Source organism: Pezoporus occidentalis, unplaced genomic scaffold (genome assembly GCF_034315485.1).
Source record: "Pezoporus occidentalis ecotype Australia unplaced genomic scaffold, CSIRO_AGI_Poc_V1 ctg231, whole genome shotgun sequence".
In the NCBI taxonomy this organism is placed as follows: Eukaryota; Metazoa; Chordata; class Aves; order Psittaciformes; family Psittacidae; genus Pezoporus; species Pezoporus occidentalis.
The window spans coordinates 798,856-822,964 of NW_026914191.1; the positions used below are offsets into that span (position 1 = coordinate 798,856).

At 39.8% G+C, this 24,109-nt stretch overlaps 2 long non-coding RNA genes across 2 annotated transcripts in view; one reads left to right on the forward strand and one right to left on the reverse strand.

Annotated features, from left to right (window-relative positions):
• Positions 1 to 5,317, reverse strand: part of LOC134165179 (uncharacterized) — a 36,545-nt gene extending 31,228 nt beyond the window's left edge. The window contains exon 1 of the long non-coding RNA XR_009965422.1: positions 4,616 to 5,317. This is a non-coding gene — a long non-coding RNA (uncharacterized LOC134165179). The remainder of the gene's footprint in view (positions 1 to 4,615) is intronic.
• LOC134165183 (uncharacterized) overlaps positions 1 to 24,109 on the forward strand; it is a 498,306-nt gene that overhangs the window by 387,088 nt on the left and 87,109 nt on the right. The gene's annotated exons all lie outside the window — the stretch shown is intronic.

The window sequence follows — 24,109 nt, forward strand, 5'->3', positions numbered from 1 at the left end:
AAAATCTTTTACAACATGTAACAAGTTATAACATAAAGCGATTGCTACAAGACGTAACCTTTGGTGGGGTTTTGCCGCCTATCCTCAGACTCATAGAGTCAGATATGTAGCAGTTCTACTGAGGGCAAAAAAAGCATGCATCTGGAAAATTATGTGCTTATGTACATGAAAAGTTACAAAGTCTTTCAAAAGAGTAAGGCCTTTTTTTTTTCTCTTTTTCAAAATATGAGAGCTAAACAGTCTTAACTTCTTTGTATTGCCTTCACAGTGGATAACCTAAAGTGTTCTTGTTTTGTCTAACATTGTCTCCTAAACCCCCATTCTGCAATGCCAACACTACATGTCAGTATTAGGATAGAAAAATGAAGAAAAACCAACGTTTATAAACTTGGGAGGGGGAGTTAAAATAAAGAGGTTGAAATGACAATGTCAGAAACTTCTCTAGCTCTTAGTAAAATTTTCCTCCTCTGGAAAAGAAATCATACACACCATAGACAACAAATATATACAGTCCGCACATATTTAGTCCCTGGACTGCAGACTCTTTTCCTTAAGGTGTTATTTCTGATTTTGTTTTCCCTTGCTCAGTCAACGAGTCCAGCATAGGGGGAAAAAAAAAAAGAAAAAAAAGAAATATTTCACTAGGGCTTCATTATTTGACCAACTAATAATAAAATAAATAAGTGCTGACAGATCTGAGCAGGCAGATTTTTCAGATGATATCTTCTTTATCATTCCTACTAAGCAGCTTTTTAATTTTACCCTATACATGTGAAACAAGGATGCAACCAATACTCTCCGGAATATTTTTCAGTGCTGTGTTGCTCCCATTAAGCTGTATCTTGGCATGAATTTTTAAGGGGTTTCTTATGATTTTAAACCCTACCCCTCCCATTCAGCTTCAAAGGGATGCCTACATTGCCAGAAGTTAGCATTTTCATAAATGTTTCTCATAAACATTCACTTCCTTGCTTTCAACTCAGCATTTCTGGGGTCATTTGAAATTATTTCTTCCTCATGCCTACTGTGATCTTGAAAGCTGTTAACAGACTAACTGTGGGCAGAAAGAAAGATCATCTTTGTAAGTACAGGGTGAATTCTCCACTGTCTTTCCTGGCACAGTTCCATTCAACAGCTCCTTTGGCACTGCAGTACTCTGCCTCTTTACACTAGAGCTTGGCCTACAGCTTAGCTGCCCTTTCTCTCGTACCACATACATCCATTTTACTTTCGTCATATTTTTTACATGTAATTTCTTAATACTTTAATAAATAGGCATTAACTGAGTGAAGGAACTGAGTTAATAGGTATTAACTGATGTCAAGCATGCATACCAATCAAGTGTATGAGTGAGGGTATTCACATGAATACTTCCACAAAAAACAGAAACTTATGCACATTTGCACTCAAGGCTGTTCAGCTGCTGAAATATCTTAGACAAACAAAGCTGAATGAATTAAAAAGACCTTAGACCTCCCTTCACTTCAACCCTCAGTTCTGTGCTTCTTTCTTGACAGTTAGTCTTTGCTCTCCCCATGTTAAATCTGTTGAGGCTTTATAACCTATAAACAAGCTACTTCCCTGCTTTTCCACTTCATTCCTGTCATTAATGTTTCACTTCCAAGAAGAAAAACACTATGTAGTTTCTTTAATTGCATCTAATGCTAATCGCTTCCCCTACACATGCAAGTTGCAACTGCTGGTATCCTCCTCCTTTTCCTGCAGCAGTGCTTTAGCTTTTTCAGAAAGGTATGATGCAGCAGGCAGAATTCATTGACACAATTTCTCTTTCCTTGAAAAAGCCTTCAGTTTTCCTCATCAACAGCTCCTACGTACGCTTCAGATACCTCAGTCCTCCTCCTATTCATGCTGTAGGTTGCAGTATTTCTTCAGTGACCACTTTTCCTTGTTACCCTAGGGATGGTTACCCAGGCTTTCCCAAACAGGGAGATAATCATGTTCAGCTGGTTTTTGTTTTTTGTTTTTTTTTTTTGTTTAAGACATATTCTCCCTCAAGTTAAAAAGTACCCATGAACATTAAACCAGCTCAGGCCTGACTTATCCAGCCAACATCAGCAGAATACAAAGGCTTTAAGATGGCAAAAGGCACTGCCATACCAGTCTGAAGAGATGTGTGCAGGCACAGAAGCAAAGGGAGTAAGTTCCTCTAATGCTGTAACACGTGGCTTCTCAGTGCCTCTGCAGTCCAGTAGATGCTGGGGCCAGCTGCACAGTGCTGTCAGGTCACAGTGAGGACAGGAGGTGCCGGCACAGGGCCGTAAGTTCACAGTAGTGTCAAAGCAAAAGAGAGGTGGTGGGGAGCAGGGAAGAAACATGAAATCCTACCAGTCCATACAGCTCGCATGGCATGTGAGGAACCACATGGCGAAAATGGAAGGAATCATCTACTGACAACAGCACACAACACGGGCATCAGAACAGTACTGTCCCTGTGCTGGCACCTGCTCATTGCCTCCTTCCAACCCAGGTATGCCACATTACCCTTTGGAAAAGAGCTGTTCCTCCAGAGCAGAAATGCTATGCCCAGTTTCTTGCCCTGAGAAAGGCAGTGCATCTGTCAGCAGATAGTCTACACATGAAGTTTAGAATGAGGTCTCCTTGCCGTAAAATTGCCAAATATGTTCACTCCAACTCTAGCCGTTTCAGTACCTCAGTAATGGATCAGGTGTGGTGTATGCCCCACAGGCCAGGCAAATTGTTCAAGTGCCATGATTTGTGCAAGAATACAATTTGATTGTGAGTGATTTCTTACGCAAAACACAAACACATACAAAACATATTGGCCACTTCACTGGTAGGCCACAGTGAGTGCCATGGCTTCTTCACAACCTGACACACGTGTGAAAAACTGCAGACACACAATCCCAAAACGTGAGTCACAAAACTGGTGGATTTCCCACCTCCAAAAAGCTGCAGTGATAGTTGTTGCAGCATTAAGCCTGTAGGGACTTCCCAGTGGCAAAGAGTGGGGCAAATAGGAGCAGTTTACCTCCTGAGTGTGCTCGCACGGAAAGCCTTTTTTACGGGGCCTTTTAGAGGCTGTATAACTATAGTAAGTTAAGGAATGTTATCTGTGCCACATCATATTTTTTGTTCTTGTGGTCAAAGAATAAAAAGCCTGAAATTAAAGCTGCATTGTTCCATTTGGTGGACACATAACTAATTGAATCATACAATTAATTAGTCATACCTTTATTTTTAGAGCTTTATTTCAGGTAGTCCTGCAACTATTCGCTCTGGTAAGACAATGCACAGCTAGGGAAGTCAGACCTCCAAAAATAGTAAGCATTCCACATTTTGAGTGGGAGAGCACATTGGAGAGCACTCATACTATTAGACCCTACCCTACATGATCCTGCCTCTCTTGCTGCTCCAAACACCATCTTTGTGACTTCTGTCAGCTCATAAAATGGAACCAAAAATATGGGATCAACTTTAATGCAATAGTAACTCATAACTGGCAGAGGACAGTTAAAACAGCTGTTTTAACAGCTGTTTTAATTATCAATGCACAGAAGAAACCCTTATTAACTCTTCTACAAATCTCTTTTTTCTCATCCTCTGTAAATAGACCTCTATCTCACAAATTGCTTCTGGATGACTGCTATCCTCAATATTTTACTGCCTGCTTTTGGGTAACTAGAGAGATCATCTTTGGCCTAGGGTGTCCAAAACAACCTTAATAATGGCACCTCTGTTACTTGTGAAATCAGTGACATTTCTGGCTTTATTCAAATATCTTCCTTGGAAAAATAAATTGCCTTTCTACCAGCTCTGGAAAAGAATAATGCATGATGTATGCCTTGCCATACCATCTGTGTAAGCTTACCACAATATATGGCAATTTTCAAGTCTGCAATTCCAATTATCCATTTTAAAATAAACACATTTTCAGGTAATTCCCAAACCTTTGTTTTCTCCAGTCAGAATTCTTGCTCTGGAAGGACAAGGAAGCACATGCCAAACCAAAGCATATAAGTAGTCCCCATGGCTTTTTGTAGAGATCTTTACATATGTAGGAGCTGGTATCTTGGTAACTGGAACTCAAGGGCCAAATTGTCTGCTAGTGCCATCCTGTAAGACCATGTCCTTCAATTCAGCTTCACTGATTTATAAGACCAAACTGTATAATGAAATTTAGCCAACTGGAAAGCAGAATATAAAAGCATTATCATGCTGTTAGCTTTACAGTAGAAAGCCTTGTAGCTAGCATTTGTTTGGAAAAATAACAAGCCCTAAAGATGTTGGCTAGATTTCCTTAATAAGTCATCTTATTAATGACATTCCTCTGTATGGAGAACACAGTGCTAATCCTAGGAGCTTAAACAGAACCAAAAATTACATGAAAATTTTTCATTTGTAAAGGTCTTCTGAATAAAATGAAGCCCGTGGTGACAAGCCCAGCAAGTAGGTGCATGGTTGCCTCACAACCTGCAATTCTCCACCGTACTTCCCTGTTCTTACAAAGCCCAGGATCAAGGATGTGAAACTCCAATTCCTGACTAGTTGAAAAAGAAACTACTACTACTGTGCCCAGGTAACAGTTTCAAGAAACATTATTTAGAAGTTCAAAACAATAGCTGTCTTAAAAGACTTACAGTGCTGAAGTCACTCACTGGCTTGCTTTCTGCTTGTTTCATTCAGCTGAGGTTTCTGTTTGTTTCCTTTGGCTCCATTTCTTGCTTGTTTCCTGTTGTATAACTTCAGTCCAGCAAGGCTTCAGACTGACTAAAGCTCTGCAATGTCCACAGGAAGGTGAAAGGGTAATGTACTATGAGGTTTGGGCTACTGTATAGAACAGTATTTTTGCCTGCAGTTCCCTGCAGTCTAGGTACAAACATATATGGGTTGTCTTGTTCGTAAAACCATTCAGTTCTCACATGTTTTCCTGTATCACAGGTGACTCCAATGTTTAATATAACTCTAACGTAAAGAGTAGCGTAGCTAGTTAAACAGAGATGAGTACCACTCCAAAACAAAATCTGTTTATATTTATATTTAACAACAGGAGGTGTATCCTCTAACAGATATTCCAGTCTGCCTGGAAAGCGTATATGCTCTATTAAGGGAGGCTTACAAAGGCTTTGACGATTCCTATGGTAACCCAGTAGAAAGGCTGTTACCATGGGGACTAGCCAAGCCTATATAAACCTTCTGTCTTCATTAGAGTATCTCTGAGAGTGGATGCTTTAACAGTTACCGTTCTGGAATAGTTAACAACAATCTCTGCTTTGGGGAAAGAATTAATTATTTCTTTCCGGTAGAAGTCCAGTTATTTTGTCAGCTTTCAGTAACAGTCAGCAGTCTGCATACCTGTCAACAATACAGTGAACAGAATAAACAGTAGTATACACTTCAAAAAGAACCTTCCCAGTGTTACAGCATACGTACAGCATACGTACATTATGTATTTGAAACTGCAGTTAATTTAAGCACAAGGACAGAATAAGTCATACTTCTTAAGCTTAAATTGAGGAACTTGCGTGCACCAAATACCTTATATCTGTGCTCATGTGTAGTTAGTTATCTGTGAAGGTGACAATCTGCTTCTCATTCAGATTCCCCTTCCCAGTTACTTGCAACTCCTTCTAAAACTTTCTAACAAAATAAAACAAATTATTTATTGTAAATGTAAACATTTCATGCTTGGTCCCAGCCATACTTGCTTTGTTCCTTTCCTTTTTCCTATTTCCTTTTTCCTTTCTTTTTTTTTATTTTGCTATAAACTCATCAGTTTTTGAGTTATGCAAGCAGAAATAAAAGCTTCATTTCTTCCATATGTCCTACACAAAATGTTTGTACATTCACAACTTTAAAATGCTTGAAGAAAGAAACTTCAGACTTCACCTCAGCAATTTCTGAGTCATCATTAATTTTACCACCTCTTTGCTATACATTAATGAGACTAATTTCTCTTTTTATGCCCTTTTCCTTTGATATAAGAGCCTTTCTGAGCACTCTCCTTCCCATACCCTTGGGATATTATTCTGCACATAAAGATGTGCTGTCTAAGCTACAATATGCAGATCTCAGAGTAAATAAATCAAAGAAACAAACAAATTAAAATCTCTGGATAATTCTTAGAGTTTAAAAATGTGTCCCCAATTAGTTTGTCTCCAGTTGCAGTGCCACATCTGCTAATGCAGTATTTCTTGATCTGAGTGTTAGTATTACCTGAGAATAGACTGAAATCATTTTTCTCTACCTTAAAAGAAAACAAACCCCAAAACTGTGCAGGTGCCTTTTATGATAACATTTGAAACCTTTCCTAAAAACAGTTGTAGTTAGTGTAGGATTTCAGCATTTTTCAGCAAAAAAATCCCCAAAACAAACAGGACTTGTTTGTGATATAGCTTTCTTCCACGCTTGCAGATTTAAAACCAGCAGAGATTATCACAACACCCCTCCATTTTGGATGGATAATAACAAAGATGATGATTGATGCACCCAGCCAGAACCACTGTATCTCTGCTCCCTTCGTGAGCTGTTGCTAAGAAGTACCCTCCAGTACAGGATGTTTAGAAAACTCAAGGCTTTCATGCATCTATCTGAGCCCAATACCTGCCCAGCCTACTAGCAGTTGTGCAGGCTTAGGTTCTTCAGAGAAGACACTGCTTGGAGTAATCCATCATTTATGCAGCATGCGTGACAAAGCAAAAGTGCCATCACACTTCACAACTTTGCTTTCTATACAGACGCCTTGTTCTCCCACTTGATGTGCAGTATGTCATAAAGACAGAAATTAAAATTTGTTCTATCATCTCTTGTGTGTATACCTCTTTTCATTGCACTAGCATGTTCGGAACAGCATCACAAACACACCACCTGGAAGACACATATCTCGGCATTTGATCTTAACTGCTTATTTTCCAATATGCATTTAGACACATGGCCCAAGACAGTATCTGAATGATACACTTGATTCCAAGTAGCACTTGATTACAGATTACAGGGTTTAAACGCACTTTCTAATGTAGTATAATCTGATGCGACTCCTGGATCAGTCAGACCACTTTCTATCATAATAATTTTCTTCTTCAGAATAATACTGAGTTCCAAATTCATCATTAGCTACCCAAACTGAGAGCAAAGCTTCACATACTCACTTCACATCAGTGCAGCAAACAGGAGGATAAAGAAAGCTTACCTGTTTAATAACTTTCTGATTGTGGATGCTCAGTGCCTTTTCAAAATAAATGGTACCTCATTAAGGAAAAAAAATTTGAGAGAAAAGTGAATAGCATAGGCAGTAATGCTAATGTATGCCTCAGTTCTTGTGAGGATCCAAGTTTTCAGGCTAGACTGGTTTGCAGAACTGCAATATTAAAGTCCAATTTTGAGTGAGTACACTGTTTACTCTAGGCACACAGGCCCAAATTACACATGTATTCCATCCCTTAAGTTTACATTTTATTACAGTTGTGCACACACTCGTAGCAACTGCATATGCCAACTGGAAGTACAAATGCTTACACTGTCCTGAAAAATCTGGGTCTTAACATGTTGTGAAACAAGACAGAATACTGGTTCACAGTGCACTGCTGGGCAAGTGGTCTCTGTATTGCGTTGAAGCATTGTCTATCCGTATCTCCCTGTCACCATACTCCACAACTTCACAAGCATTCAGACTAAAATGAAATGGTACCCAAAAGGCATTGTAACAGAACCCCTGTGAATCTGAACAATTCAAGCAATTCTTTTGAGGATAAGTTCTACTAAGGAGACACAACATTTTATACAGCTCTTAAAATACCAGTGTTTGCATGCTGCCATAACATTTCTGTGTTGGACGCTTATGCTATGAATTCTGCAAGCTGCATGAGATGGCATTACTTCGCAAATTCCTTGTATTTTCTGAAACTACGTGTGCTTAGTTTAAAGTGTATTTTAAGCTTTTCCATTCATCTTCTCTACTTAGTTTTCTATTGGGCACTGAAATAATGATATCTCAGCTAACTCAAACAGTAGCATTTAGACACCACTACCAGCACCCCTTTAAGCAGAGCCCAGTGAATGCCTTTGAATCAGCAGCGTGCATGCCAGCTGAACAGAATAAGGTCATTTCTCTCCCTCACATCTCTTTCACAACAAGTAAATTGCTCAAAGGAGCAAGCTTCTTTCAGTGTTCTTGTAGTCAGGAAATCATTGCCAATTATTACAGTTATGAATGATCCCTGACCAGGCCAGAGAATGCTCCTTAAACCAGCCCCACAACCATGTATCAGGCACAGTGTATAGATGTTATAATACAAATGCCCTAAGAGTGTCGTAAAGGGAGAAGACTAGGTGATGAGTGATACGTTCATTCCTTCTGCGTGGTGAGACAGTTTGAGATGATTCAGTTAGGGAGGATGTCAGCAGAGAGTTTTTAATCTTGTTAAAGAAAGCAGTCTTCCTTCCTATTGGATAACTACTGGCAGTCTCTTGAGAGATGAATTTTTCCCAGTGTTGCACAGGATCCCACTGCTTGCTGTGCTGGAAGGAATGTGTCAGAACTAATCTTACAATAACAAGTTGCACTAACTGCTGACATGAATCTTGGCACTGACGTAAGCCTGAGTTGTTTAATTAGTATTTATGAAAAATGAGGAGATACCATATCTTCAAAAAATGGTAACATTCTGGTAATCTCATATCATAAACTGATATAAAGATTTCAGCCAAACTAAGATCATCTATGGTTTAATAAGAGAAGAGGTTTGGAGAGCACAGCATTATGCAGAAGTAAATACATAAGCTTTGGCTTCATGGTACTTATTTCCTATTTAGCTTCACATTAAAAGCAATTTAATGTTGAGAGAAAAATTCAGCTCATTATTATGAATGTGTTCTGAAAAATAGGTGAGCACCACCACAATATTCCAGCAGTGATATAGTAACTGACCACATTGCCAAAATGGGGATCATTATTTAATATCTCCTTAATTAAAAAAGAAACGCTTCCATGATTCATAGACCACTATTTTAAATGCAGAACTTCATTTTCATAGGCAGTAGAAACCAACAAAAATACACCCAATTAGTCTTTGATAGATTTTTTAAGTTGATAATTACCGCTAAATTCTTATAGATTAATAATAACATACATATACGCAGACACTGTACATTAGTCCACCTTCAAAAGAAAAATCCATTTAAAAATTATTATTAAAAGACTCCTGGGGACATTTTCAGGTGTTGTTCTACTGTGATAGCATTAGCTCATAATAAATTCTGCTCATAGCTTCACAATGTTTAATTTCCCACAGTCAGCTGCTTTCTTCCATTGAAAATCCCATGGGAAGTGGTTTGAATAAAGGGATAGTAACAACGTTCCTCTTCTGCTGTGTTTTTGAAGTCAATTTGTGCTTATCTCTAGGGAATGACCAGGGACATAGGGCTACCCACAAGGGTGGGAAAACACTTGAGCATAAGTATTTAGCACAGTGATGTTCTGTGTGAGGTTTTCTGTGAATCTACATGGGATGAAGCAGACAGCTCCCAAATGTTGGACTTGCTCTTTCTTCAAACCTCATTCCCGTACACCTGTTTGTGTACAAGAGGGCTGCTGGAGGCCTTGCAGGAGGTTTGATATTATCAAGTCAAGTAAGTGACCTTTTTCCCATGCCTCTCCTTTTTCTTCATACAGAAAGGGGAAAATGCGTGTGTGTCAGATACTTTCCTCATGTCTCCATTACCTGGATCAGTCTCAGTTCTCTCCATTAAAGCTTTTGCACAGCTTGTAAAATCCATCTCTCTCTTGTTACTATATTCCACCTCCAGAGTCACTATTTTCCACACATTTGGTGCAGTTTATTCACGTGTTGAATTTTGTCTCTAGGTAAAGACTTTAAATTCACTCAGAGACAGCCTTTGCACTAATGTGTGCCCACAATACATACATACACAGCACTGCTTTGATCCTCTCTTATCCTAACTACCTATCACAGTGTAAAGGTCACATCTCTTTCCTCAGAAAGTCCCCTGCCTCCCCAAGTCTCTTTTTCCCTATTACTGTTTCCTGGTGAAAGCCATTATCTGCTCTCCATCTTTCCTAGGTGGGCTGGAAACCACAATGCTTTCATAATTCATCTATTCTCCATCTTTCAGCCAAGGTGCTCCACTTTCATATACTGCCTTAAACTTCCATCTATTCCTCGCATGTCATACATTTAGCCTCTTCATGCTGCTCCTTAGCCTACTCACCTAGTGAAGCACAGTTCATTTTCATCTCTATCGATGACTTCAAAACATCTCACAGTCATACACATACACACATATATATGTCTTACACATGATAGAGAGGTGAAGACTTCATGCATGAGAGCACAATACTACATGGAGTTCAGTGGCCTCTTTATCTCACTTGAGTTCTACTTAATCTCTTTTCACCTGATGTGATGTTCAGGTATGAACAACTCTGGCTCCAGGTATGAAGTCTCTGGCTATGGAGAGAACACCAAAGAGCCTACGTCACAATAGTGATGTGACATGCTTCTCTGCCCCCTCACTGTTATTCTGATACCAGGGTAAGTGGGGCCAGCACTGATTTTTATCATTTCATCCAGATTTTTATCCCTTAAAGGGATATTTATCCCTTAAAGGATATTTAAGGGATAAGGATATTTAAGATGAATGCACAAATCCTGATCACTGATCAGTGAAAATTGACTATAGACTGCAGTAGCATTAGTAGGCCTAGAAACAAAGCAATCTGTTATTTCTGCCCTGCACTTGTCCGTTTCAGAATCTCAGGGTAGAAAACGATCAGCACCCTGAAAACTAAATTATTTTCTGGCATCTTGGGGTTTTAGCTGCAACATCTCAACTAATCCCAAAAGACAAAGGAAAGCCTGTAGGGAGACAGGACAATGGACCTGGACCCTCTAGCTGTGGGGTTAAGACCACATTTCATCTATCTAACAGCCTTCCACACCAAGACTCGGAGCGTCAAGAGCCTCTCAAAGTCCTCCTCGGTCGGTACAGCTTTATGCCACCCCCAAACAGGCGGGTGGTTGTCAGGCACAATCTGGCCTGGACTATTTGTCATTGTATAAAGTTGCTATGGTATCACCAATTAAAAATTCTAAAAAATAATCTGCATCTGTACAGCATGCTAAAATAACCCACCAAATGACACGTCCTTTCGTAGAAAGCGAGTCTACTAATTGCTGAGGGGCAGATTCCTCCACCCTTCCTCTTGCTGAACAGTGTCTTCAAGCTGCAAATACTCCCACTGCTTTCAGCATTTGCCAAGCCAAAGCTTTCCACAGAAACCATGAGTCAGGCTCCAAAAATCAGGAGACAGGCTTAAGAAATCATGAGATTTAACTACAGCAGGTGAAGTATTTTGCCTTGACGACCAGATTTGCTAGAGCAGGCATTCAGTCTAAGAGTCAATGTCACAGATAAAAAGCAGGTGATCAGCAGAATCAGAAGACAAGTGATCCCAGGCACGTCTGAAAATATGTGGTCTAACAATTCAGAAGCTTTTTGTTGGTGTCTAGCAGAAGGCAAATGAGATCCTAGTTTCCCTGATCATTTTCTTCCCTCCCCATTTTTATCTTTCTGGTACTATCTTTTTCTTTTTTTTTATTTTTCTATCCCTTCACCTAAATTTCCAAAAGCATTTCAATAGATTGGCCATTGCAGGGACAATATGGAAGTCAAGACTTAGATAACAAGATGGTTCTGGTAGCCAGGAGTATGACAAAGCCATGTGAAAACCTTCACCAGCCTGTGAAGGTTTCCTCTGTCTCTTTGCAGAAAAGATTTTGCTGACCAGAAAGAAGGCGGAGGCTGATTGTATTTGATTTCACAAAGCTTTGTTTCCCCCTCAATCACCCATTGGCTTAATATCAAGGACTCAAGGTCAAATGATTTAATAACTGAACTTAGTCAACAGTTTCTGAGATCACAAACTGTTCAGTCTCATAGGCTACTCATCTGCAGTCAAGGGCTGAAACTCATGGCCTCAGCTGAGCACTGCACACAGATGCTGGGGCCCTGGGCACACTAGCAGGACTTACTGGCCTTCACTGGTCTCCATTGGTCCTCCCATTATGGTTGGGGAGCTCCAGGTACACGAAGCCCTTTGCTGCAGCCTCGAGCTATGTCTCTGGGTGGGTCTGCTTATCTGCCCTCCCTGACCCTGACCTGTTGACTGGTCCTGGACTGACATAGACCTGACCCGTTGCCCTACTTTTGTCCAGTGATTACTTGACTATTGATAGAACCAAGCTGCCCTGCTTTAGAATGTCCCTTCTCAGTGACGTTATTGTTCCTATCTTTAAACTGCACAATTCCAGGTCAGTTGTGTGACAGAAAGGCTCGTCCCATAACATGGATCAATTTGAAATAAATCCTGGGCTGGCCATGTGTCTAAAGGAGGCTGTATGGGAGCCATGAACAGCAAAGCTGAGGACCATCACTCCTTCTCTGATGATAGGCACAAACATGAGTGTGAGTACTACATGTTGAACATGCAGACAAATCAGAGGATAGATTTAGTCCTGGTCAGACCTGATGGAATGAGAGCCTTTCTTCACTTACTTCCTCCTCCTGTAGTGAGTCTTTTCACCCCCATATTTATAGAATCATAGAATAGTTGCAGTTGAAAGCAACCTTAAAGCTCATCCAGTTCCAACCCCACTGCCATGGGCAGGGACAACTTCCACTAGGCCAGGTTGCTCAAAGCCCCATCCAACCTGGCCTTGAACACTGCCAGGGATGGGGCAGCCACAGCTTCTCTGGGCAACCTGTGCCAGTGCCTCAGCACCCTCATAGTGAAGATTTTTTTCCTAATATCTAACCTAAATCTACCAGCAATCTTCTATGCCTTCCACCAGAACAGTGAGCTATAAGGTCATAGTGCACAGAAAATGAGATCTCAGCATATTCTCTCTTCAACTCAAAGATTTCCTCTACCCCACATGGAAAAAGCCTGAAAGCTCTGCAGCATCAGCTTGTCAGTGTGGGACAACATAGCTTCAAGAAATTATCAGCACTGATTAACCTCATGAAGTTTGAAAGCAAAGCCCAGAAACAAGGTTTATCATGTGAGTTTTACAAGGTTCTATTAATTAAAGATGCAAGCATTTATATACTTTCATGTTATTTGTCTAATTAAATGCATGTTTTATTTCATAGGAGTTTATCAGACTTTGGCCACAAACGTAGTCATAGGAGCATATACAAAAAGGAACAAACAGGCACCTGGATTTTGGCAAGGAAAACATCGATTTGTAATGTCATAAGATGAAAAAGCTGTTATGTATGATGAAAAAGAAAGACTCTGGTCATTTTCAAAAAGGAAATATAAGTTTGGGGTTTTTTTAAATGGGATTTGTGAAGAGCAAAGTGAAGGATAACTGTCTGGGTGCTGCAAGTGGGAACATGTCTAGATGCTATAAATTTAGAGATGAATAATCTTGCTTTATAACAAGTATAAGAAAAGTACAGAAAAGATGCTCCATTTCGAGAAAAGTCCATATAAGCGGAATCAGCTTCCCTATGAGGAAATAATTACTGCACGCTGCAAAAATAGAAATAAAATCTCTGACGAATGGCTGGTGTATGAATTCCTGTTACAGTTTATTTATGCAGACAATATAGTGTCTGGGATGAAACAGCTCTGTTGGCAGAACAAGCATGAGCCACTGTATGTGGGCTCTCAGAGCACTGCATGGGAGTGTTTACTTCAGCTCTCCTGGAACCATGCAGAAGTGACGTTATCATGCTAGAGCCTGAAATAAGCAGTGAAATCGCCAGCACCAAGAGAAAGCTGAGTGTGTGGTTGAGATTTTCATCATCTGAGAAGAAAAAAGAAACAAACTAAGAGGAAAAAGTATTTGAAATTTCTTTCTAAGCAGAGCTCACTGAACTCACTGGATCCAGTCATTCCCCTTTTGCCACCATGATCATTTACCTGTAATGTTTTCTGCAGGACAGGGTAAACCACATCTATTTCCCTTTTTGTCTGTATGTTTATATTGCCTTATTCTTATAAATAAGAGCTCAAATTGTGCTGGATATTATCAAAACCTTCAGTAATTCCCAATAAGAACAAAATACTTTTTTTGGACAGAGATAAAAACAAATACGGATTTTATGCAAAGGTTATAAATAACTTCTTTTTCTTATCTAACAGATGAACCTGAAATTAAAATGCATTGATGAAATATGCCCACTTTCACATCTGGGAGATGTGCTGATCTATTCTGTTAAAAGATATCATCAGTAGGCCTTTCTATAGCCTTTTTGCTCAGAAGAGTCACAAATGAAAAAGAAGAGAAAATACATGCACACAAGACATAGTGAAGCTGTGGCACACAACCACAAAACAGAAGACCCTGGAGAGGCCATTAGCACAGCATGCTCTGCTATGTCATGCATCACCCAATCCACAGCACCATCACTGGCGGATGGAGTTCAGCCTTCCTGGCCTGCCTGGTGTTGCATTTTCCCACTGAGCTCTGCATGTTCTCACTACACCCATAGAGGTGTGGACAGGTTCACCAAATGCAGAGCACAAGGTTGGCCTTGGAAGAGAGTGTGGTCACCCACTACAGGGAGACAGTGCCACAGCTCATGAGAGATAGAGCTGTGAGATCGCAAATGAGCAATGCTGCACTGCCCTTCCACCAGAGAAACTCTCTATCAGTCATCATATAACTCTTACAAACCAGTGGATCCTGCCAAGGGCTGAACTCCAACTCATAACTCACCTGTTTTGTCCTGCACCCCCTGAAGTAAATGACAGAAGATGCTTTGGTGTCAGGGACAGAGCATCATACCTTGACAAGAGGAATCACACACAGCTGTTTCCTCAGACACTAGGTTTCTGTGAAACCACAATTTTCTCTTGCCCCCAGTGTTCAGCTGTTGGAAGATTTTTCCATGCGTCCCCCAGTAACATACTTCTGAAGTGCCTCATGTGAAACCTGAGTACAGGTAGAAACCAGCTACCCCTGGGCATGTAAGGCAGTGTGGTGCATCCAGGGATGGGCTCAGCAGTGATGCAGCTGAAGGAAGAGAGCTATATAGATTATTTAAATCTAAGAAATTTGCAGGAGTGGTGTTTCATTGCACGGAAGTCAATTGGAGTCTTCTCATTGATTGCATAACAAGAGAGCTGGCCTCTGGGGTTTGGATTTGAGGGGAGTGGAGGGCAGTTGGTACCTACAGTCTCACCAAAACCAGGCAGTGATTATTATTTCTTTTTCTATTTTCTGAATTTCAAATTTTGTCCCTCTTCTCTTGCCAGGCATTCTGTAGCATTCAGGTACTTACTTGCTTCATTAAATGCTCAGAACAATTGCTTCAGGACCTATGTTAGATTCTGGCAGAAATATTTAGAGGGAAAAAATCCATTGTTCGTGGACAACTTCTTCCAGAATGGAAAAAAAAGATTATATGTTTGACCCTACAAAAGATATTAATGTATCTCAAAATAAATGGCCAGTTAAGAGGTATTCTAAGGGCAGGTGACTGAAACAGACACACCTGAGAGCAGCAAATCACACCCACTCATTATTATGATAAAATTGTCAGTAATAGGCAGTACAATGGTAAATTATCAAAAACTCCTGCATCATGTTGAGGAGGAAAACAGAAGAAGACGTGCAAATAAACATCCTGATGAGGAGCGTGTTTTTATTGTACCAGATTCTGTCGGGCAAAAAAAGGGTATGCAAGTGGAGATGTCGCCTTTTACAGAAGGAAAAAACAAAACAAAACAACAACAACAAAATACACATGGGGAGAGATTATTTCATGTCTTTTCAAATTCTAATACTTTATGGTCCTGTGTTAGAATCTCTCTGAGTTCTCCAAGCACTGCTTTTGCATTACATGAATCTCTGGTTTTGTCAATATGTGCACTGAACATTATCATTTTTAAAATACTCTGATTTGCCTTTGTTCAAAACTGGAAGGAAATAATATTAATTATTCTCATCTTTACTTTTCATAGCCTTATAAAAAGAGGAAAACATGCAAAACAGAACTTCTACTCTGTGGCAGGAAAATCTAAGTTGCTGTGTTCTCATCAAATGTATCTATATTTTTAAATAGTGTCTTCACTACTAAAGGAGGAAAGTCTGTGGAGCTAGATATGTACATGCTGAAACAGATGTCAGTAACTTTTAAAAGCCTTTTTCTACCTCTTAGAGATCCAAAACAGAGCTATTTTCTGAAGAGTGAAGGATCTTTATAGTATCTATAGCAGCCGTAAAAGCAGTGGCATCTGATAGTGCTAGCCAAAGCAGATATAATGGATGAATGTTAAATAATAACTTGAAGTAATTTACAATAAATTAAATGCAACTGCAGCCTAAAACCTATATGAAGGAAAGTAATAAGTCACTTCTTATAATAATACATATCAATATGTACTCAATTCCATGCATAGACATCTAATTATGTGCAGACAAATAGATACCAGTTTTAAGATATTGGACTTATTTCAGGATATGATGTGAAGACCCTTTTCAGGCACTTAACTATAATTTTTATTTCTCCAAGTGCTCCCACTGAACATTATTACTACTAAAACTTCTTAGGGAGTTTTTTTAAAAGTTCCCGAGTTTATATATTCATGAAGCATGGGATTTTGAATATATCCAGTTTTGAGCCTTTTAATCATGCACTTATTATCTGAATATAGTTAGTCACTATGCATTAAAGAAAAAATCTTTTCTGCATTATTCTAAATAGATATCAATTATTCAGCTTCAGCTGAATCTTCAGTACTGCATTTCCTGCTTTTTTCATGACATTACAGATGTGTAGTGTTAATTTGTTTGTTTGCTTATTTTTAACAATTTTTAGTAACAGAAAAGGATGTATTATAACGAGCACATGAAGTGCTGTATCTAGCATAAGCTATAGCTATTCTCAAAATGAGTAGGATATTACCTTGGTAGTATTAATACCAAAACCTTTACACAGGGAAGTCTGGGTTGATGCCTTCTTTTTACTTTCATGCTCACCATAAGAAACAGGTTCATTTCCAAAGGGCTTACACTTGCAAAGCCCTGTAGTGACAGGAGAGGGACGAAACAGCTGGTGATAAGGTGCACTGGAAGCTGCAGATCCAACCTTGCATGCAGGTGGTTCAGGACATTGATCGCTCGAGATTGACTCAGGAGATGGCAGTCTTGTTTGGAAACATCCTGAATGACCAAGCAGCCTTTTTTCCAACCAGATTTGCCTATCCCACATTGCCCTTAGTCATCATGCCTGTAGTAAGCGTTAGGTAAAGCCTTTCCCAAATCTTCATTTGCGAAGCCAAGCCATCATCATCATCACCCCAAGCTAGTTTGAATTTTCTAAGACTATTGTTACTGTCCACATCAGTCATTTTTCCTAACACAGATGACACAAATGATGTTCTGAAGGCTGTATTTTAAACATCATTCTGGTCTTCCTTAGGCTAGGATACAATCAGATGGTCTTCATCCCTGATCTGATCTTAAACAAGCACAGTCTTGATGGCAGTGTCTATATTAGACATCCATAGATGACAAGAAGGTAATCCTTTGTGCATATTGCTGGCTCTTGTTTTCCTGCTGTAGGTGCATCTGATATCTGCATGTAGACATTCGGTGGAACCAGTGAGAGAAATTACTGTGCTGGGTCTCAACTGCTAAGAGATATAATAATGAGGTAAGCTTTCCACTTTCCCATAAAACCTCTTTGGAAGCCCATCAGGAAGGACTTCAACTGCTTTAGAGAATTTTAGGGAATATGAGAAGACCTCACTTAATAGAATGTCAGTATGCCCTTAGCTGACAAAATGGGATTGCTAACAGTGTTCCCATCACTTTTCCCAATGAGTGATCCCAAAACACAGACATAGTGCTTCTTGGAAATATAGTGTTATCATGCTATTCCTAAAAGCTGAGATTGTGCTGCTGTGAGCTGCCACATGGGCTGAACAGGAAGCAAGTCAACACCTGGAGAGAACAGTAAAGGAATCATAAGCCAGGGGTTGTTCCAGCTTTTATTTTTAAATGACAGTGTAGTAAGAGTCATAAATGGTGAAACGCTGCAGGATGTAGCCAGGAGCTACGGCCACACACTGAAACAGTGGTGTCATATGGAGGAATTGAGAAATTAAAGTATCCCTTGGAGAGGTAATTTAAAGCAATGATCTTATGCAATAGATGGAAAGAGAGTGGGTGGTGTAGTCATATAAGAAAAGAATCTAGCCCCCAGTCAAAAAATATGTACATTTTTTGTTTTAAAGGACTTCTCATGTTTTAGGCATAACAATCAAGATCAGATTAGAGCAATTTGTAGATGATGCTAGTTACCCACTGTGAAGCGAGAAGTATGTTGTTTTAAGGGGTATAAGGAAGACTTAAAAGGATCTGAGAGAGTTTGTCCTCATGCAGTAGCCCAAACCACTGGGGGACCATAGCAAAAATTAGAACAGAGATGACTTTGTGTACTCTTTGTAAATGCTTCATGCTTTCCTGCTAGCTGCATGTCCTACAAGACACCTTGCCATTAGTACCTTGTTCTTTCCATTCACTTAGATTTTCACAGAGTCCAGTTCAGTCACTTGAAATCAGAGGTGTCCACATTAAAGGGGTATAAGCTCTAGAGGCTTAGCTATGAGCGTAGATTAGCTGTGGGCAACAGTTCTGAGAACTAAAAAAAGGGAGCACTGCATCACCGGATGAGCTCTGAATGGAACAAAAGGATTAGCTTAAACTCATGCTCAAAATAGAAAATAATTTTAGCAATGTTGTTCCACTAGGAGTCTTGGTTTTTTTTTCTTAGAACTGATCTGCAAAACGAAAACTGTTGCAAAGCAACTTCTCTTCCATTGAGCTCTGAGGGCTTAATTCTTTCTCAGTACAAATTCTACAAACTAATTTAAGTATCTCAAGCAATGAACCGGATGATTCGATATGGTCATGTTACCATGAGCATTGTGAATGTTGCTTTTTTAGTTGGAAAGTTTGCCAGTTTACCTGAGATTCACATGCTGCCTATCATCCTGGCTGCCTCTCAAGCAATAACTAAGTCTTTTGGCAAAATTTAGGATTTGGAAAAGTGGAAGGATAGTTTAACGTTGTATATACGTTTCCTCTTTAGAAAGCATGTTGCAGTGAGAACTGTAAAGGTCACATCCACTCCCTCGTTATTTGTTAGTGCTGATTTGGGCAAGAAGACAGTCAGTCATGTTCATGGGAAAACTACAGTCTGATGTGATACATGCAGCGGTTCAGAGCCCAGGATCAGAAAGGTTGTTCCACTGAGAGACTGGACTGACCATATTTCTGCCTTAGGATGCTGCTTCATGGTACTTCTGCTTCAGAAAGAGCCCCAGGCACAAGCAGCTAGGCAGGGCTTACTGGAGCTACTGTGTTTATTCAAAGCACTACAGGACACCATTCACGGGCTGCCAAAAATATGTACTGAATTCAACATCTGCTCATAACTTCTATAACAGAAGGAGGTTAGGGAGTAAGATTTAATAGACAAAAAAAGGTCTGTTTCTCTCAAAGCCATTTTACCTTATTGTCTGTTTCCAGGCAATGGGCACATCTTCACAGCCTTACACCTTGCTTCATTTAAACTATTTATAAAGTCATTTTCCCTTTCTGGACTTTCAATAGCTGTCCAAATATGGTTAAAAACTCTTTAATTGAGCCCATTAAATTCCACAAGAATACATCTAGCAGCAGATGTGCATGTTTGTTACCAGCACTTAAAGTACCTGGCAGTTCAGTCAGCTTTTAGAAAGAAGCAAACACTAGTTACTTTCAGTACCTGAGTACAACTTTTTTGATAGCTTTTAAGTTGACAGGAGCTTTTACTGAACTAATGGAGAAATCCAATTGTCCTGCAAAAGCCTGGAGTGTGTAGGGCTAATGTTTAATGACTAGAGACTAGACTTCACAGATACTGAATGCCAATGAGTTTTTTAAAAAATCTGGGAATTTTGGTATTTTCTTGCAATCTTTGCTTGCAATTACTCTCTTAATCCAGTTTGGTTTGAAAGCCTAAGAGGTGACACACAAGGTGCCATTCAAATATTTTAGCTCAGAGAGCTCTCTGATCTAGGAAAGTAAGTTCATCCTTTCCATTTCTTCCAAGTAAAAGTCAGTCCACCATCCCTTATGGTTTAGATACAGTTTCCTCATTTTCTTTTATTCTTTGTAACAGTAGGAAATATTTTAAAGCTGAGCCATTTATAGCCATAACCCATTGAATTACTTTCTGGTGAAGTGGTTGAGAAAATCTTCCTTTGGAAGAACTAGTGACAGTGTGTACGTATTCCAAATCATAATGCATGCACCAATAAGTTGCTGGGTTTAAAAATGCCTTCCTTTACTTATGTGTAGCACAAATGAAGTCAGTGGGGTTTCAAATTAAATAAACTTGGCACTTCTTCTCAAAAAGCCATATTTTGTTTTGCTAGATCTGCATAACTCAAGATTGCCTTAGTGAAAGTTTCTTGCACATAAGAGAGATGAATTTAGCTTAAAAAAGAAATTGTGTCTTAATTTAAATCCCTAAGGCAAACAGGTGTTAGTTTGTGCAGAATTTGGCCCCCTGGGTCCTTTTATTCTACCTCTACATTTATGTTCTCTCTAAAGCAATTAGGCAATTTCATCATCCATTCAAAGATGAGATATGACCCATCACTCTGAGACCCAGGCATGGATCTCCCAGCTCTGAACAATCCCAGTCCCGATAAATGAAAGAAACAGAGAACAAATGCAATGACAAAAAAGAAAACCCAAACCCCAAACCATTTGAGAAAGCCATAGTCTCTTATTTTAAGATTTTGGTTTTGCCTAAGATATGAAGAAATCCATGGAAGTATTGCAGATTTTATTCTAATCACTGTTCAAGTATGCCCAGAAAAAAACAATACGGATGAAATTCCCTATGCCTTTTATCATCCCAAGGTTGTTATTTTATGACTTCTGAGGCCTCAAGCAAGAGCCACTAATATTTGTAATTACAGGATCTATTCTAGAAGTTTAAAATAAAAATTTTGATTTGTATTTACCTTAATATGATGATGTAAGAGTAATTTCAAGTTAGGTAGGTAAAGACAACACATTTATCACTTAAGTGTACAGAATACAAGTTGTAGTACACAGATATTCCAACTCTCCTGCAGTTTTAACAGAGTATTAAAGCAAAATAGTTTGGGTTGTTTTGAAATTGATAGCTTTCCTTTGAAAGAACAAAGCAGAGATCTTAGTTCCAGACCACACAAGTCTGTAGATGCATAAGTGTCTTCTGGTGGGCAGCAGTAACCAAGGAGGCTCTCTGGCTGACTCTGAGAGAAGATAGTGGGGAGCAGATGCAGAAACTCAAGGGTCCCCTGGGAATTTGCCCCAGCCATCAATTATTATATTTGAAGAAGTGGACCAAAAATAAATCTTGCTTCTTCTCGTTCCTTTATTTCAAGATCAAAGCAAAGGGAGATATGGTTTAGATGAACAGCCAATCCCCCAAAACTGCAACAACAAAAACATTTACCTCCTTTTCACTGCTACATCATTAAAGCACCATGTAGATATGAAGGTAGAGAAGGTATTGCTTGGGCAATATTTCATTTTCATTGTGAATTCCAGGTAATACCTACAAGCATGTTCTTGAAACGGAGGCTAATGTGGTGGGATCTGGTGGTAACTGACATGCCCAAAAATTGACTATGTTTCTGCTAGTGGGCAGCAGGAGACAATGTTGCAGTGTTAACAAGGTATGCTCAATTCCAATGCTTGAGTAACAGTGAACTATTCCCGATGGTCAGTAAAGAAATACAACATTTTTAAGTCTTTATGGTGTGGTTTAACCCCAAGCCAGCAGCTAAGTACCATACAGCTGCTTGCTCAGTCCTCCCCTCCATACAGTGGGATGGGGAGGACAATCGGGGGGGGGGGGGGGATGTAAAAATCTGTGGGTTGCGATGGAAACAGCTTCATAATTTAAATAAAGTATAATAATAACAGCCATCATAATTATACTACAAGCTATAATAATAATACAATTATGACTACAATGATGATGAAAAGAGCACTAAAACTAAAGGAAAATAATGCTGCACAACACAATCATTCACCAGCCACTGCCAAATGCCCATCCCATCCCTAAGCAGCAATCAGCCCCTCCCAGCCTTTTCCCACCCCCGGGTTCATATACTGGGCATAATGTGCTGTGGTATGGAATATTCCTTTGTCCAGTTTGGGTCAGCTGTCCTGTCTGTGTTCCCTCTCAACTTCTTGTGACACTTGAGCCATCTTGCTGGCAGGGCATGACAAGATGAAAAGCCCTTGACTTAGTGTAAACACTACTTAGCAACAACTAAAAACATCAGTTTGTTACCAACATTATTCTCATCGTAAATCCAAACCACAGCACTGCACCAGCTACGAGGAGGAAGATTAACTCTATCCCAGACAAAACCAGCACACTTTAAAAAGGGCTGAATCATAAACAGTGTTCAGGTGGGCTTTCTGTTTGAGCTGTGCTAGTTTACCTCTCCTACTGCAGATCTAAGCAAATTACTTCAGTCTTTCAACACTCTGCAGGAGTTTTGAAGAATTACTTTGCAAATCTGGCCTCTGTGTGTGCTCTTGTGTGCCTGTTATCATAAGGCTGCAGAGATATTTTCAGACTAGTTTCTTGGAAGAGACTAATTTACAGGCTGCTTTACAGGGAATTTTATAAGCCTGAACACAGAAAGAATTCTGATATTCAGTTAATGTAGAGGGATGTGACAGATACCCACACACACAGTCTATGTACGAAGATTAAGAAATGCAAACACATAGGCACTTTTTTCCAGAGGTAGCTCTGTAGCTGCTGCATTGTCTGCAACATGCCATGTTCAGGCACCTCTCCATCCCAAAGTGAAAATTAAGTCCTAGCAGAAGGAGTGGGAAGCCACAAGGTGACCTATCAGCAGTCCCAGTAAAAAAGCAGTGGGACATTGTGAACAACTGGACTTCAGGAATAAAGTAGCTTGACACTGCACATTACTCTGTCAATCTACCTTCCTGATTATTATTTCCTTTATTCTTTAGTAAATTGTTTGCTACATCCATTGAATCATGCATATCAAGGGAAAAGTAGCTCACTGAACAAAAGAAAGTGTAATTTTCTCAGGGATTGTTTTGGTTGGTGGGATGGGGACAGAGGCTCAAGCTGGTATTTCCTTGGTATTCCCCCAGATATAAACCCAGTCCATATTGTGTCCAGTCAGGTCTTGTCAGGAGGATTGTAACTAAATGAAGAAAAGCTGCAAGGAGGACAAAGTAGCCTACACACTCTTTTCCTTCTTTCCCCCCCAGGGCAAAGCAGAATACAGGCACATCCCTATTCACCCCTCTCTGAAGGCCAGCTTAGAGTACCAGATAAACTCAGAATACCATGTTTCAGATTTCTGTAGAGAACAGCCGTAACATCAAAAATATGCTTAGGAATAAGACCTGTCAAGGGAAACACTATCAACCATCCTCCAGAAAGAGTAGCCTTTCCTCTGATTGAGCATGTCTGTAGTAAGAGCCTGGCTACAGAAGAGGGACGCTGGTGCAGCTATTCTTAGAGATCAGCCAACAGGACCAACAGGCTGTATGTCATTCTCTATGGCTCAGGAGGAGTTTGGATGCTGAGCTTATCAGTTCTGACAGAGACTCTATGATCTGTGTCAACGTGGGGAGTGTGCTGCTTGTATCTGAAGGCAAAGCAAAAGGAAAATGCAATGATAGTTTACTGCTGTTCACAGCTGAGCTGAAGGCACAGACACTAAGCTTTACTTTCAACCAGAAGAGCCCAGTTATGGTAGGAAACAGCAAAGCTGGTGTCTACAGAATGCTTTTTAAATTCTAGGACACATTGCTTTCTTAGCTATGGTACTTTGTGTTTTATGGGAAAGCAGGCAATAAACAACTCAGAGACTGTGCTTAAAATACACAGTTGTTGTTATGGTTATCCCAAGACTAACCCTGAGAGTCCTCTGTTGCCTTGTATTAAAACGATGACGTAATCCCTAGCAAAAGCAGTTACGGAGCCTCTGGCTAAGTAGTAAGCAGTCGGTATTTCTGGATGAATGACTACTTCTTACCTAATAAAA